The sequence below is a fragment of the Paroedura picta genome, chromosome 11 (genome assembly GCF_049243985.1).
Source record: "Paroedura picta isolate Pp20150507F chromosome 11, Ppicta_v3.0, whole genome shotgun sequence".
Taxonomy (NCBI): domain Eukaryota; kingdom Metazoa; phylum Chordata; class Lepidosauria; order Squamata; family Gekkonidae; genus Paroedura; species Paroedura picta.
In genome coordinates this window covers 66975398-66990359 of record NC_135379.1, presented here as the reverse complement: position 1 = coordinate 66990359, position 14962 = coordinate 66975398, and the positions used below count along the sequence as shown (strand labels likewise).

The 14962-nt window shown below is 47.7% G+C and overlaps 1 protein-coding gene across 4 annotated transcripts in view; it reads left to right on the top strand.

Moving 5' to 3' along the window:
- VWC2 (von Willebrand factor C domain containing 2) overlaps nt 1–14962 on the top strand; it is a 97247-nt gene that overhangs the window by 18192 nt on the left and 64093 nt on the right. The gene's annotated exons all lie outside the window — the stretch shown is intronic.

Genomic DNA, 14962 nt, shown 5'->3' with positions numbered 1-14962 from the left:
GCCTTTTGCTTGTAAATTGAGGCAGGCATTCCTGCAGGAGCTGGATGGATACAGCAGCCACCCTAAGGCTTCCAAGATGCAGTGGCCTAGCAATCCCCAACCTGTGGGCTGCAGACCACATGTGGTCCGTCGACTAATTGGAGGTGGGCCGTGAAGGACGCCTTCTCCCCCCCCCCCGGCCCTTTACTTCATCCCCCCCGGCCTTTTACAACACATTTCGGGTGTCCTTGTCTCCCATCACTCCCAGATGGGACCATCTCGTTGCAGAGAAACAAGCTCAGGGTTCCCATTGATTTGTCATTGTCATGAGTTAAAATGTTCCTTTATGTTCATTGTTGTGGCGTGTCTGTATCTTATTTTGAAGGGATGTTTAAACATTACCATAGCGATCGGAGAGCGCTAGGGCAGTGATTGAGAGTAGAGGAGTAAACTACCCCCCCCCCACCGGGCCTCAGTAAAAGGCATTGAGTGGTCCCCGGTGATAAAAAGGTTGGGGACCACTGGTGTAGTGGATAGTCTAGGATCCGACAGACTCAAGCTCAAGTCCCCACTATGACATTGAAGTTTACTGGGTGACCTTGGACCAGTAACTTTTTCTCATCTTAGAATCATAGAATCATAGAGTTGGAAGGGGCCATACAGGCCATCTAGTCCAACCCCCTGCTCAACTCAGGATTAGCCCTAAGCATCCTAAAGCATCCAAGAAAAGTGTGTATCCAACCTTTGCTTGAAGACTGCCAGTGAGGGGGAGCTCACCACCTCCTTAGGCAGCCTATTCCACTGCTGAACTACTCTGACTGTGAAAAACTTTTTCCTGATATCTAGCCTATATCGTTGTACTTGAAGTTTAAACCCATTACTGCATGTCCTCTCCTCTGCAGCCAACAGAAACAGCATCCTGCCCTCCTCCAAGTGACAACCTTTCAAATACTTAAAGAGGGCGATCATGTCCCCTCTCAACCTCCTTTTCTCCAGGCTGAACATTCCCAAGTCCCTCAACCTATCTTTATAGGGCTTGGTCCCTTGGCCCCAGATCATCTTCGTCGCTCTCCTCTGTACCCTTTCAATTTTATCTACGTCCTTCTTGAAGTGAGGCCTCCAGAACTGCACACAGTACTCCAGGTGTGGTCTGACCAGTGCCGTATACAATGGGACTATGACATCTTGTGATTTTGATGTGATGCCTCTGTTGATACAGCCCAAAATGGCATTTGCCTTTTTTACCGCTGCATCACACTGCCTGCTCATGTTTAGTTTACAATCCACAAGTACCCCAAGGTCTCGTTCACACACAGTGCTACCTAGAAGCGTATCCCCCATCCAGTAGGCATGCTTTTCATTTTTCTGACCCAGATGCAGAACTTTACACTTATCTTTATTAAATTGCATCTTGTTCTCATTTGCCCATTTTTCCATTGTGTTCAGATCTCGTTGAACTCTGTCTCTATCTTCCGGAGTATTTGCCAGTCCTCCCAATTTGGTGTCATCTGCAAACTTGATGAGTAGTCCCTCCACCCCCTCATCTAGATCATTCATAAATATGTTAAAAAGTACCGGGCCGAGCACCGAGCCCTGAGGTACCCCGCTACTCACCTCTCTCCAGTCTGATGAAACACCATTGACAACAACTCTTTGAGTGCGGTTCTCTAACCAATTCCCTATCTACCTAACGATCTGAAAATCCAGACTGCAGTCCTTCAACTTATCCATCAGAACATCATGGGGAACCTTGTCAAAAGCTTTACTAAAATCCAAGTAAATGACATCAACCGAATTTCCCCGATCCAGCAAACCTGTTACTTGGTCAAAAAAGGAAACTAGGTTGGTCTGGCAGGACCTGTTGGAGACAAATCCATGCTGACTTCCTTGGATCACCAAATTGTCCTCCAGATGTTTGCAGATCGCTCCCTTTAATATCTGCTCCATTATCTTCCCCACAACAGAGGTCAGACTCACTGGTCTGTAGTTTCCTGGGTCATCCTTCCTCCCTTTTTTGAAGATCGGAATAACGTTTGCTCTTTTCCAGTCCTCCGGGACATCTCCAGTCCTTAAAGAGGTTCCGAAGATGATGGACAAGGGCTGTGCAAGTTCTCTGGAAAGTTCTTTGAGTACTCTCGGGTGCATTTCATCTGGACCAGGGGATTTGAACTCATCCAGTGCAGCTAAATGCCTCTCGACAACCTCTCTATCCATGTTAACCTGCCACCCAGACACTATCCTTTGGCTACAGCCATCTCTAGATGTGCCTAAACACTTTGACCTGTGGGAAAAAACAGATGTAAAATAGGCACTAAGCCTTTCTGCTTTCTCTGCATCTTTCGTTAGAGTTTGTCCATCTGCACCCAACAGTGGGCCTATTGCCTCCTTGACTTTACGTTTGCTCCTCACATAACTGAAAAATATTTTCTTGTTACAATGGGCTTCCCTGGCCAATCCTAGCTCACTCTCAGCTTTGGCCTTTCTGATCTTGACCTACCTCACAGGATTATCGTGAAGTTAAAACAGAGGATAATTATGTAAGCTGCCTTCTGTTCCAATTGGCATGGGATGACATATATACATAATAAATACAGCTGAGGACTGGGGGCAGGTGGGGCAGATAAGAGCAAGGTTGGTTGGTAGATGGGAAGAAGAGAAGGAAGCAAGGAAAGGATATAGGTTCTGCCATGAGGTGAGAAACAGAAGAAACAGAGGAAAATGAAGTGACTCCCCAAGTCCTTGCAGATTTCCTGCTTGTCGACATTTCATGTCCACCCAAACAGGCCTGAAGCATCAAGCCTGCTGCTCCAATAAATCACTCAGAATTAGTGTACCAAGTACAACACAGACTTACCCTGCCCCTTTTATCACCTATAGAGCCAGTTTGTTGTAGTGGTTAGGAGTGTGGACTTCTAATCTGGCAAAATGGGTTTGATTGTGCGCTCCCCCGTATGCAACCAGCTGGGTGACTTTGGGCTCGCCAAGCACTGATAAAGTCATTTTGTCCTTAGTCTGAGGAAGAGTGCTTGCACTCAAAAGCTCACACCTTGAATAAATCTTTGTTGGTCTTAAAGGTGCCATTGCCCTCTGATTTTGTTTTGTAAAGCTATTCACAGTGAGCAGTAAAACCAGGGCTGTCTAAGCCTTACCTCCCTGACAAGGGTGTCTGTTGTGGGGAGAGGAAAGGGAAGGTGACTGTAAGACGCTTTGAGACTCCTTCTGGTAGAGAAAAGCAGCATATAAGAATCAACTTCTTCTTCTTCTTCTTCTAGCGTTAGGGCAGTGGTTGAGAGTAGAGGAGTAAACTACCCCCCCCCTACCCGGCCTCAGTATAATTGTCAAACGTTGAGTGGTCCCCGGTGATTAAAAGGTTGGGGACCACTGCAGTGGCCCACATCACCCCCAGCTTTCCCATCCATGAGCCACCCATCCCAGAGTCCCTTCTCCTAAGACTGGTAACAGGCAGCAGAAACACAGACAGAACACCAGCCAAATGTCATGGAGTCTTTACAGGATATTCTCTCCATGTTTGTCCTCACTGAATTCAGAGCATCAGTACAGTATTATGGGTTTTTTGGGGCAGAGGGGGGAAATCCCCCTCATCATTCCATTCAGCTCTCAGGTTCGGCCAGGCCCAGTTCTGTCTGTCTGTTTTTCTTTGTCAATTGCACCAAGAAAGGAACCAGCTTATAGTGGGGGTGGGGGAGAAAGAGAGTGCAAAAGAAGGCACCTACCCTGCCCAGCAGTGGAAATCTCTGGCTGGAGAGTGGCATCAATCAAGTATAGAACCGTGGATTCCTCAATGTGGACTCAGAAGAAAAAAGGAAATCACAAGGCACAATGATGTAGTAGCCTTCTCTATAAGTGAAAAGGTTATAACATAAAGCCTAAATGGTCAAACATATGATCAAACATAAAGAGTCAACCAAAACAGGATCCTAGGTTAAGTAACCCGCTATCTTGTCTATCTTCATCAGTGGTTGCTCTGCAAAATGAATAGACAAGTAGAAAATAAATGCATGTAAAATTTCCAAAACATAGTTCATAATTTTACAAAGCAGCATAACATACCTTCCAATATCTTTTCTCTCTTAATAAAACAGTAAGGTGTTTTGGGGTGGGCTCAGTCCGTGATATGGGAGGGGGCAACAATTGGCCCCTTGGCCCTGGACAGACAAGCGGAGGGGCCAACTGGAAGGCGCGAAGCGCCTTCCGATTGTCCCTCACCAGGACAGACCAAAATTCCATTCACCCAGCCCAGTCTGGCTGCCAGTCTGCTCCTGACCACCGCAGGGAGAGGAGGCCAGTAGGGCTGCCAAGGGGGGTGAGAACAGAGGCTGTGCCAGCCCTTTTCGCTCCAAGGTTGTCCTAACTGTCATGTCCAACTGCAAATGGCCTCAGAGCCCTGACAGAGCTGGCAGGAGGCTGGAGAGTGTGCTCCCTCCCCCTCCCTCCATCAGGCCTGCTGCGAAAGAGCCTCTGACAGGCCTTGACTGAGGGGAGGGAGGCATTTTCCTTCAGAGAGCAATGCAGGGGAGCCTGAAGACCTTCCTTTTGAGGAGGGGGGGACTTTCCCCTTCTGCCAAACATTTGGCTGACAGGGAGGCGACAGAAAATCCCCTCCCCCTTAAAATACTGCTCTGGCCAGGGGTTAGACACAGCCAACCCATGTGTCTTTCTTCTTTGCAGCTTTGAGGCCACTGCACAGCATTATTCTGCAGAGGAAACAGGTTCTTTTGTCTCCTGTTTCATCTGCACAACAACCTTATGCAGTAGGCCACAAGTCTTTCAATTCAACAACAACCTGGGTGGCCTTAAATGTTTCTTCTCTACCACAACCCTGTCCAAAATAGTCCTTTTTGCCTGGGGAGCTGATTTTTATACTCTGCAGGTGAGTTGTAATTCCAGGAGCTCTCCAGGCCCCACCTGGAGGTTGCTACCCCTGAGTTGGAAATATTCCTGGAGGTTTGGGGAGCCATTTTTGCCTGCAGTTGGGAGGGAGTGGTGCAGGTGTGTCCCTCCTGGGCTATGGGTTATGGTCAGCCCTTACCAGCAACTTTTTGTATTCTGGGCCGCAGACAGGCAGACCAGCATCAGTCCTGTGAGTCTGGAAAGTGCAAGAACATCTAAATAAATATTTACAGCCTGAAACTGTAAATAGAAAACAAGTAAATGGCTGGGGACACATGGTAACTGAAATGACCTTTTGGCCTGGCAAATAAAAAAAAAAACAGTATAAAAAACTTTACAAAGGTCAAGACTGCTGTGCACAGAGAGTCTTCCTCTTAGGGTTGCCAGATTCCCTGTGAGGCTCGCTACCCCACCCCTCTCATGGGGAGTCTGCTATGGGGAGAGAAAGGGAAGACAATTGGAAAATGCTTTGAGACACCCGAGGCCTGCTGGGTCACTGCGGCCCATTCCCAGTTCTCTCAGACCTCTCACAACCCCACATACCTCACAGGTTGACTATTGTGGAGGGACGAATGCAAAAGGTGTTTGTAAACCGCTTTGAGACTCCTTTGGGTAGTAAACAACAGGGTACAAAAATCCGTTCTTCTTCTAAGGAGCAACCATTAAAGAAGCATGTGGGCACATATTCTATCAACAGTGAAAAAATGGAAAAGAAGGAACAGGTGCACACCTGTGTACTGTGACTACCCCATGTGTATTAGGGCAGAGGGGCATTTTGGTGAATGTGGCCTAATTCACACAAGAAGGGAAAGGACACAGAACAGGGAGGAATTGGTTGCCATGTAAACTTCCCCTAAGAGGAGTCTCCAGTCTGATTTTCCATTCACATATCTGAGGACGTACCTCTGGAAAGCTCATCTGTAACCACTATGCCACAATTCCCAAAGGTTAATCCTCTCCCACACTCAACGAACACTCCACACCACAGGTTCTTTACACCCATATCTCCACACCCATGCTCTCATTTGCCACCTTGCCACCACAACCTCCCACACAACACACACATTCAACCCCATGCCCTTACAGACTGTACAACTCCTCCCCTTCCTCTTCCCACTGCCAAGCCCTAGCGCCCGTTGTATTCTTGGATACAACTGGATTTGCCCCTAGTACTGTCATAATAGTAAACTAAAGAGCATCAACATTCTAATGGCTTTAAAGTACATGTTAAACAATTTATTAATTGTGAGTCCAGTAATACAGTATATATGATTATATGCAAATGCAAACTTTGCTATGTGGGAATGTCATCTAGACCTCTTTGAATATCAGAACATAGGAGCTGACTTAGAAACAAGATTAAAGATGCTCGTCTCGTCTCAGATCGGTTGGAACATAATCATAGCTTAGGAGAATTCATATTCTTATGACTGGGACAACTTCAACCTTCACTATATGCCAAGGGCAACATTATCATCCGCCGTCAGTTTTTTCATTCATCATTTGAATACTGTGATGCCGTCTTAATGCCAACATTTATTAGAATTGTTTTTTGTAAAAATCTGTTTGGGTTATTTACTTTAATGGATCTGGCCCCTTTAAATAATTGGCTACACCTGTAACTGCCAGCTTCTCTATAAATACTACCTGAATGGGCACTTTATGAATGGGCACTTTATGAAATCCCCAGACGATTATGAGCATTTTGCCAAAGTGACACTACGATTATTATTATGACAGTATATTGGAAGGTGTGTTATGCTGCTTTGTAAAATTATGAACTATGTTTTGGAAATTTTACATGCATATATTTTCTATTTATCTATTCATTTTGCAGAGCAACCACTGACGAAGATAGAACAGAAAGCGGGTCACTTAACCTAGGATCCCGTTTTGGTTGACTCTTTATGTTTGATCATCTGTTTGGCCATTTAGTCTTTATGTTATAACCTTTTCACTTATAAACATAGAGAAGACCACTATATCATTGTGCCTCGTGATTTCCTTTTTTCTTCTGGAGAGTGGCACCTGCATGCCAGACCTGGAAGAGAGCTCCTCCATTTGCTGTCTGGGGAGGGGGTGTAAGTCAAACCCCTCAAACTTCTAGGGGAGCTCAGGGAGGGTTTTCACTGACTCCTCTACAAGTTTCAAGACGATTGGACCAAGAGAAAAGGCAAGCTCCTTTGAGACACCTCTGGGTTGTGAAAAGTGAATCTTCCTTTTGATTTTTCTGTATTTGTTAGGTGGAGGGAGGCTGGATGGGAGAGCCAGTGATGACTACAGCATGGATGGAACAACCAGTTACCCTGAGCTTCTACATTTGCTCTCTGACGCTTTCCTGGGGTTTGCGTGTTGGCGCCGTGGACTTTCTCCACTTCTGAGGGTTTTTGGGGGGGATCTCCAGGTCTCCCCTGGAGGAGTGTTCCTAGTGGTGCAAGGAGCTTCCCCCACTGACCTTTGCAGAGCCCCCCACTTCTCTCCAGGGGAACCCAGGTGTGCGCTGAGTGAACCTCAGTGGTTCTCCAGTTCTCACCTGGAGGTGTTACCCAAATTGCTGGGGAATCATGAATATAGCAAGAGGCTGGGTAACGCAGGATCTTTACTACCAATTTTTACGGGGTCCTTTCCCTGGAAGAAACCCTTCTTAAACGAAGAAGACAATTAAGCTTATACTCAGGGGATTTATTTGGGGAAAATATCAGGGTTACATTCAAAGCTGGGTTACTGGATCTGCTGTATTTTCTTTTCAATTTATTATCTGTGTGGCTTTGGAAATCCAGGACATTTTGCAAATGGGTTTTTACATTTAAAAGTTCACCCTGGAATTCTTTGTTTTTCTTATCAAGATCCTTAATTTCCAAATCTTGTTTCTGGGTAAGAATTTTAAATTTCTTTATTTCCTTCTGCCAGTACTTAGAGGGTTCTGAAGAAATTTCTATGGGGCTAATTTTCTGTAGCTAACATCTGTCTCTGTTCCTTTTCTCTCTAATGGCCTTTACAAAAGCACACATGAGTACAGATGTGGGTTGGTCATGATACTGGGACATGTCTGCTCCAGTATTTCTAAGTTCCTTTTCCATTTTTATTTTGAGGTACTGCACAAACACTTGAGAATTCTGAAAAGCCCTTCTTTAATGAACAGGCCTGAGCTTTTCTTAATGAGCACTGAGAACTTTTAGTGAGCACACAAACATGGACTAGAGAATCTGGCTAGCCTTTCAGGGCGTAACCTATGCGAACCTTAGAACATAATATGACCTGCCTTTTCAAGACAAAGCCTAAGAGAGGAGTGCCTGCTTGATCAGGGCAGCACTTTACATTTCAGGAGACTGACTGTTCAAGACAGTCCCTGCTTTGCTCCAAGCCAGCTTTTCGGGGTCCTAGCCTGGTTGGAATCTAGCCTTTCGGGGTCTAGTTCCTATATGAGAAAGTGTAGGGATTGAGGCCAGCCTTTCGGGGTCCTAGCCTGTGAGGAAAGGAATTTAGCCTTTCGGGGTCTAACTCCTACAGTAACACACAAAAGTACTTTTCAGGAGGCCCCAGACCAGCCTTTTCGGGGTCTTAGTCTGGCAAAGAAAGGAGACTAGCCTTTCCAGGGCTTGGTCCTGGTTAGAGAAATCTAGCCCTTTCGGGGGTCCTAGTTCCTACAGTAACACACAAAAGTCAAGAGCAGGGATCCTAAACTTTCAAGCTAAAGTCCCTCCCAAGAAAGTAAAGTTCAGTAACTCAGAGGATTGCTATCAAACACATGCACACATTACTCTCATCAAATTCCAAAACACAGGATTTCTTCACAGGAAAAGTTTCCTACACTCTGAGAACAAACACATGTATTCCCACTTGCTTTCAGACATACAGGCTAGTGCCCAAGCTTTTCCTACCAAAATCTGTTCTCAGAGACACAGGGTGGTGCCCGCACATTCTCCACCAAAATCTGTTACCCAAATTGCTGGGGAATCATGAATATAGCAAGAGGCTGGGTAACGCAGGATCTTTACTACCAATTTTTATGGGGTCCTTTCCCTGGAAGAAACCCTTCTTAAACGAAGAAGACAATTAAGCTTATACTCAGGGGATTTATTTGGGGAAAATATCAGGGTTACATTCAAAACACAGACAGAAGCCCTGTCTTTGTTTTATCAGGAAGGACTGGGGGAAGACATTTGGGGATAAGAGATGGTGCTAGACAGAAATTACACTAGACAAGAGTGACAAAAGAAGTTGCAGTTAGTACCTTGAAGGGATATTCCTTTCCTGTAGATAGTCTAATGGTCTTTGGTGGGGGGGGGGGGGGTGATTTAGATATTGTGCACCTGGCCTGGCTTCCTAGGTATCTTAAGAGGCCCTACTGACTCCATAGTCAGTCTCTGCCAGGCTGGTTTCTGTTCTCTGTGTGAGGCACCCTTCCATTATGGGCTACCTCTAGGGTAACAGAGGCTGACACCAAACACTGCTTGGGCTGCCAGCCACAGCTGTACCCTGCAATTCTGGCATGCAGTGTCCCTTTCCTCCAGGGGAGGTTATGGGAATGGAGGAACTGCTCTCTGAGTGAAGATGAGCAGCAATTCCTGTCTATTCCCATCATCATCTCTCCTGGATGGAGTGTGGCATCTGCAGGCCAGACCTGGGAGAGGGCTCCTTCCGGCTTCCCCGTCTTTGCACAATGCCTGCCTTTTGCTTAAGCTCAGGCATTGTGCAATTTCATTTGCATTTGCATGCACCTGGAAGTACTTGCAAACAGGAAAAAACAAAGGAAAAAACGGGAGGGGGAGGGGGTGGCTAGTAAGTTTACTTCTCAGTAAACTTCTCCTGGCCACTCAGAGAAGTTTTCTATTTTCTTAAAGCCTTGCTTTGTGGCCATGAGGCCACCTAAAGCCAGGATGCAGCTGCCTTGAATTAATCCTAGGTGATTAATTAATAAGTAGGAAATTGGATATTAATCCTGAAATTGTCCTCCCCCCCCCCCAGCAATGAGTTCAAAGCCAAATGGTGCATTTTTGGGGAGCCCTTAGGATTGGAACCCTTGGTCCAATCTTCTTGAAACTTGCAGGGGAGCTCAGGGAGTGTCTTCCCCGTGTCCCCTGCATGTTTCAGGAAGATTGCACCAGGGGGTCCTATGCTATGGTCTCCCAAAGACCATTCCCAATTGAAGTATATGGGGAATAAACTTCAGACAAGAGACGTGAATCTATATCCTATGGAGTGGCTAGGGTAACCCTCTTTGGCAGCCCCTATGATTGGACCCCTTGGTCCAATCTTCTTGAAACTTGCAGAGGACTCAGGGAAGACCCTTCCTGAGCTCCCCTACTAGTTTGAGGGGTGTGACTTACATCTCCTCCCCCCCAGCCTCCAGGAAATGGTGCCATTGACTTGCATTGTCTCCGAATCGATCATAGAATCATAGAGTTGGAAGGGGCCATACAGGCCATCTAGTCCAACCCCCTGCTCAACGCAGGATTAGCCCTAAGCATCCTAAAGCATCCAAGAAAAGTGTGTATCCAACCTTTGCTTGAAGACTTCCAGTGAGGGGGCGCTCACCACCTCCTTAGGCAGCCTATTCCACTGCTGAACTACTCTGACTGTGAAAAACTTTTTCCTGATATCTAGCCTATATCGTTGTACTTGAAGTTTAAACCCATTACTGCGTGTCCTTTCCTCTGCAGCCAGCAGAAACAGCATCCTGCCCTCCTCCAAGTGACAACCTTTCAAATACTTAAAGAGGGCTATCATGTCCCCTCTCAACCTCCTTTTCTCCAGGCTGAACATTCCCAAGTCCCTCAACCTATCTTCATAGGGCTTGGTCCCTTGGCCCCAGATCATCTTCGTCGCTCTCCTCTGTACCCTTTCAATTTTATTGATGTCCTTCTTGAAGTGAGGCCTCCAGAACTGCACACAGTACTCCAGGTGTGGTCTGACCAGTGCCGTATACAATGGGACTATGACATCTTGTGATTTTGATGTGATGCCTCTGTTGATACAGCCCAAAATGGCATTTGCCTTTTTTACCGCTGCATCACACTGCCTGCTCATGTTTAGTTTACAATCCACAAGTACCCCAAGGTCTCGTTCACACACAGTGCTACCTAGAAGCGTATCCCCCATCCAGTAGGCATGCTTTTCATTTTTCTGACCCAGATGCAGAACTTTACACTTATCTTTGTTAAATTGCATCTTGTTCTCATTTGCCCATTTTTCCATTGTGTTCAGATCTCGTTGAACTCTGTCTCTATCTTCCGGAGTATTTGACAGTCCTCCCAATTTGGTGTCATCTGCAAACTTGATGAGTAGTCCCTCCACCCCCTCATCTAGATCATTAATAAATATGTTAAAAAGTACCGGGCTGAGCACCGAACCCTGAGGTACCCCGCTACTCACCTCTCTCCAGTCTGATGAAACACCATTGACAACAACTCTTTGAGTGCGGTTCTCTAACCAATTCCCTATCCACCTAACGATCTGAAAATCCAGATTGCAGTCCTTCAACTTATCCATCAGAACATCATGGGGAACCTTGTCAAAAGCTTTACTAAAATCCAAGTAAATGACATCAACCAAATTTCCCCGATCCAGCAAACCTGTTACTTGGTCAAAAAAGGAAACTAGGTTGGTCTGGCAGGACCTGTTGGAGACAAATCCATGCTGACTTCCTTGGATCACCAAATTGTCCTCCAGATGTTTGCAGATCGCTCCCTTTAATATCTGCTCCATTATCTTCCCCACAACAGAGGTCAGACTCACTGGTCTGTAGTTTCCCGGGTCATCCTTCCTCCCTTTTTTGAAGATCGGAATAACGTTTGCTCTTTTCCAGTCCTCCGGGACATCTCCAGTCCTTAAAGAGGTTCCGAAGATGATGGACAAGGGCTGTGCAAGTTCTCTGGAAAGTTCTTTGAGTACTCTCGGGTGCATTTGATCTGGACTAGGGGATTTGAACTCATCCAGTGCAATGCCTCTCGACAACCACTCTATCCATGTTAACCTGCCACCCAGACACTATCCTTTGGCTACAGCCATCTCTAGATGTGCCTAAACACTTTGATGTGTGGGAAAAAACAGATGTAAAATAGGCACTAAGCCTTTCTGCTTTCTCTGCATCTTTCGTTAGAGTTTGTCCATCCGCACCCAACAGCGGGCCTATTGCCTCCTTTACTTTACGTTTGCTCCTCACGTAACTGAAAAATCTTTTCTTGTTACAATGGGCTTCCCTGGCCAATCTTAGCTCGATTCAGACGAACCCGAATTGAACCAAATCAGGTTCATATGAACCCAAATGGAACTGAATCAGGTTCATCCGAACCCGAATTGAACTGAATCGCCCCCGCCCCCTTGTACAATCCTAATTACGACCTTCCTTCTCTGGCCCAGGGTAATGTGGATTGCCAGTTGGGGGTCAGGAAAGATTTCCTGCAGACCTGATTGGCACAGGGATCCTGGAAGGTCTGCCTTTCTCAGGACATAAAGGTCATTGGGAACCTTTGAATTCCCTGCATTGTGCAGGTGGTTGGGCTAGAGGACCCTTGGGGTTCCCTCCAGATCTAGTTGGATGCTCACAGCAGTGCCCATTCCTTCCCGTTGATTGTTACAACAAACCGGTGAGCAAGGGTAGGCCAAGAAAGTATGACTGGCCAAAGGTCACCCCGCAGGCTGTCTGACATAGTAGGAATGTGAAACTGGGTCTCCCAGATCCTAATCTGATGCTCCAATTGCTATACTGTGTTATCATAACAGTGTTAATATATGAGCCTTTCTTATAGGAGCCCAGGGTAATGTAGATGGCCAGTTTGGGGTCAGGAAGGATTTCCTGCAGGCCTGATTGGCACAGGGATCCTAGAGGTTGTTTTGTCTTCCTAGATCCATCCATCCATCTATCAAAAAGCTCTGGATTCTTTCTTTCTTTCTTTCTTTCTCTCTCTTTTTCTCTCTCTCTCTCTCTCTCTTTCTTTCTTTCTCTCTCTCTCTCTCTCTCTCTTTCTTTCTTTCTTTCTTTCTTTGTTACTTACCCGTATTTGCCGGCGTATAGGACGACTGGGCATATAAGACGATCCCCCAATATTTCCACTCAAAATATTGAGTTTGTTACATTACGTTACAGTACCTGTCATTGTCACCATTGTACGGCTGCAGCGTGACTGCAGTGCTTCCGGCCTGCATCTCCCTGTGACCGGCACTAGTGCGCATGTGCGAGCTCTGCGTAGACAAGGGGCGGTCCGGAGCGCCGCTGCTTCCCGCCGAGCAGAACGGGCCAGTCATGCCGAAAAGGCTGGCACCCCTGTCTTGCTGCTGATGCTCGCTGCAGCCTCGCTGATGACCCACCATGGCCATGCTGGATACCACGCGATACTGGATGGCATGTAGAATGAGGTGGGCGGGCACCGGGAGGCCACTGTGGGCACCTGGCGGGCATCGGAAGGCCACTGTGGGCAGCTCTGTCTATCCCAACTGAAGGGCACCCGGCGTATAGGACAACCCCCCCACTTGGAGGCATGTTTTTCAGGGGGAAAAGTAGTCTTATACGCCAGCAAATACTGTACTTACTCATTATGTGATTTTTAGGCCACTTGTCTCCAAAAATGGTCGTAGGGTGGCTTACATCAGGGTATAAAACATGTTGAATACAGATTCAAATAAACCAAGCTTTAGGCTAAAGCAATACTAAAATTCTTATTGTAATAACTCTGTCCCATAAACCGCCTAACAATGCTGGCCTGCCAACTATAAAGACCTACTATATGGCTTTCCTCAAGATGTGGGGCTTTCAATTGGACAATAACCCCAAAGGCAGAGGACACAGGAGGAGGGGCATTTAGATGTTAGAGCTGCAACCCTGGAACTCAACCCAATGCCTGGTGAAAGACTGACATCTTGCATCAGTTGGCCAGGCGTTCCGACTGTTGCGGGACGGTCACACTTATTTCCAAAATGTCCTTCTGTGAGAGTCCCGCCATGCACCCAGCCCTGGCCGCCCCGCCTTCGCCAGGCGCCGCCCCAGCATGTTCTGCCCGTGCGAGGGATGGCAGCACGAGCACATGCAGCGAGGAAGGCATGCGAAGCGGTGAGCCTCTCTGTCTCAGCCAGGCTGGGAGGCGTGTGAGCCGGGGGAGCGGTGAGAAGAAGAAGAAGAATTGTGGAGGGGCTTTCTGGGCCACTGGGCCGCCACACGAAAGGCACGGACTCTTCAACCAGGCCAGGCGTTCCTCGTGCTGCACGTGGACATGGGCTCCTGCTCTGCATCCTCGCAGCGCCCGGCGGCTTTGGCTTCCCCCAGAGCCGCTGAGGGGAAAGGAGGCAGCGGTGGCCCACTTCCCTCCACCCTGAGCATGTCACGGTCCTGCCCTGGCCCCGCCTTGAGGGGAAGCCCAACCGCGCTCGCCTCAGCCATGGCGGCGAGGAGTAAGACGCTACCTCAGGACAGGGGGAAAAGCAGCCTTCCCGCCCACCTCAGTTTCCTTGGGGGAAACGTGCCGCCGCCTCCTCCACCCGAGCAGCCTCCTTGCCCCCGGCCGGCCGACGTGGTTGCTGCAGGCCGAGGGAGGGATGAGCTGGCCCGGATTGGCTGCGTGGGGCTGCCCTGCTCCCCCTCTGCGAAGGCGGCTCCAGCCCTGTCCCTTGCGCCGCTGCCTCAGCCCAGCCAGGGAGGGTGAACTGGCGAGCGAGCCGTGCTTCTCGCCTTTGTGCCATTGTGCCAACCTCCCGGTAGGGCCCAAAATGGCCATTTCCTTGTTCTTGGCAAATGTGTGTGTGCTCCAGATGGTTTCCTAATCAATGTTAATGTCCACAAAGGGCAAGCCAGTAGAGTGTGGTGGTTTTTGTCAGATACAATGTGCCATAGCTCCGTCTATATCAAGAGTTGGACAGAGCATGCATGTGGCCCATGCTGCAGTCAGTCATTCCATTGGCTGTCCATAGTTATGAGGCTTGAGAGGCAGCTTGGTGTAGTGGTGATGTCTCAGCAATCAGGCAGAAGGTATTCCCAACCTGCCTCCTATTGGCTGAGCCACAGGGATCACAGAGAGGGACAGGGCACCAAGAACCAATTAGAGAAGGTATATTCAAGTTGGTAGCTGGTGTTGGTCTA